The sequence below is a fragment of the Oryx dammah genome, unplaced genomic scaffold (assembly GCF_014754425.2).
Source record: "Oryx dammah isolate SB20612 unplaced genomic scaffold, SCBI_Odam_1.1 HiC_scaffold_23, whole genome shotgun sequence".
NCBI classification, from domain to species: domain Eukaryota; kingdom Metazoa; phylum Chordata; class Mammalia; order Artiodactyla; family Bovidae; genus Oryx; species Oryx dammah.
The window spans coordinates 20,417,471-20,420,100 of NW_024070207.1; the positions used below are offsets into that span (position 1 = coordinate 20,417,471).

General features: G+C 38.5%; 1 non-coding gene across 1 annotated transcript; it reads left to right on the forward strand.

Moving 5' to 3' along the window:
• Positions 1-816: 816 nt before the first annotated feature.
• LOC120882702 lies at positions 817-945 on the forward strand. The gene has a single exon (XR_005725562.1). It is a non-coding gene; the product is annotated as a small nucleolar RNA SNORA35 (small nucleolar RNA).
• The last annotated feature ends 1,685 nt before the right edge of the window (positions 946-2,630 follow it).

A 2,630-nucleotide genomic window follows, 5' to 3' on the forward strand; every position in this document is an offset into this window, starting at 1 on the left:
TCATCAGGAAACTTTAGGCAATTTTAAACAGTCATATTTAACACTTAAGCCAACATAAACAATTAGGTATAGGGATTTCCCTGGTGGTCCAATGTAAAGCAACTTGGCTTTTTGTAAAAAAAAAATTATAAGACAAATATAAAATGTAGAATTATCAACTAAAAAATGTCCAAAAATTTTAAACTAATTTCTGGTAGTTTGAAAGAGAATTGCCATTGGTGACATGGGAGACATTCATTTATGACAACAACTGTTATTTATTGAACATTTGGGCTTCCCTTATAGCTCAGTTGGTAAAGAATCTGCCTGCAATGCAGGAGGCCTGGCTTCAATCCCTGGGTTAGGAAGATCCCCTAGAGAAGGGAAAGGCTACCCATTCCAGTATTCTAGCCTGGAGAATTCCATGGACTGTATAGTCCATGTGGTCGCAAAGTGTCAGACATGACTGAGCGACTTTGACTTTCACTGAACACCTAATGTCAGGTACTCGACTGGACTCTACAAGTTATTTCTGCTAACTCTCCCAAGAGTTAACAGGCAATGAAGTGGTTATTATTGACCCCACTTAACATATAAGGGAACACAAGGCAAGAGGGCTTTAGTAAGTTTCCAAGGCTAGTTCCTGGATTCTGAACCCAGATCTGCTTGATTCTAAGCTCACATTTCTTTTAACTGAAGCTGACCCATGTGTGTGGTCTTCATGCTGATGGAATGAAGCAATGGATCCTGCAATATTCCAGGTCTCCAATCCACACCCTCGTACAAGCTGGTCCTTCGGCATAAAACACAGGGTCCCAACCCTAGCTCCACTGTCAACAGCACTGGCAAATGACCCACTGGGCTCCTCCTTGACCAACTGGGCATAGAACAGTGCAAAAATAAGTCCATCTGGAAAGCTGGGAGAGTCACACTGTGGGCTACTCCTGCATGCAGGTGGGTACATATCTCCAGGGTCCTGGGACCCTGCCTAAGAAAAGTGAGGAGGTGGAGAGATCAAGCAAGCAGCTCAGTATCTTCTACTACCAGATAACAGTGACTATGTCTAAATCAGCTTAATAGCAGGTACTCAATAAATGTTGTCACCATTATTGTTTATTATCATCATAGTTACTAGCTGTGTAGCTCTTAGCAATTCACATTAACCCTCAAAGACTCAGTGTCCAAAGTACATAAAATAAGCTTGACAGTACTGGAATGATCTAAGATTCTCATGGTGACAACATTACAAGATAAATTTATTTAAATTCCCTGGCAAATTGCCCATTAAGTGCTAGGACAGGAAAGAGAAATTGTTCTCTCCTCTTGATGTGACAAAATTGAGATTATAATTATCTTACAAGTTTGGGCTCCTGTGTATTTTATTTACCCCATATCCTTACCTGTTTTCTGACAAACTAGCCTTCCCCTGCCTCTTCATTCCCTGCAGATAGTGTAAAAATATGCTTAAGCCTAGTGCTGACAGAATTTCTTCTCTAATTTCTTGTAATTTAGATCTTCGCTCAGGACCCATTCCTAGCCCCTTCTTTCCTTCATAATATCTTTGAATACTCATGTCCCCATCATTTGGCAATAACCAGTTTCCCACTTTTTTGTACTCATTTTGTTGTTAAGAGCTAAGTTGTTAGCTCCTTGAAAGCAAAGACCCTATATTCTCATACATCTTAGTATTTACTATAGCCTCTAGCCTTGTAACTTGCATTAAGTAGAAGCTCAATAAATGCTGACAGAAAAATTCACGTAAGTTACCTGTGAAGTCACTCATTAATTCTTATAACCAGGACTTGAAGAAAGATCTAGAAAATTAAACACCCTGTTTTAGTACCACATAAACATGGCACTATTTTCTGTGGCAAGTAAAACATAAACTGAAAACTCACTTAAAATCCAGGAAAGATTAGTTTGTGAGCGATGAATTCATGGTAAGTTACTTAACTTAGTATTTTTGAAGTAAGACCTCATAGTTTTTGTGTGTATTAAAATTGTGGATGGTAACTTGCCTTCTTAGGAAATGTCTTTAGCGTCCTCAACCATCAAGGACACTGGGCTTACAGGTCTAACCTTAGGTCATGACAGCATTTTCATAATTAGACCAACACTGTAAAATAATGTACAAAACTTGCAGCTCATTATAAATTTACTATTTTCAGACAATTGAGATGAAATGTATCAGTGAAAAATACATGTTGAACTTAATCAATCCTTTTATTTAAATTTAAAACTTTAGATGAGGTTTTCCCAGGTGGCACTAGTGGTAAAGAACCCACCTGCCAATGCAGGAGATGTAAGAAATTCGGGTTCAATCCCCAGGTTGGGAAGATCTCCTGGAGAAGGAAATGGCAACCCACTCCAGTATTCTTGCCTAGAAAATTCCATGGTCAGAGGAGTCTGGTGGGCAGCAGTCCATGGGATCACAAAAAGTCAGGCAAGACTGAAGTGACTCAGCACAAATAAATCCTTGTTGACTGAAATACAAGACCAAATAAAAACTATGACACATTTTTTTTCTGACAATTGGAAGGAATTGACTTTTTACATTGTATGTATTTAAAAATTTCTCTTTCAACTGTCTTTCAACTGTCATCTTTACTGCCACTACTGAACCAAAGATGAAAGAAATCTGAACATCAACT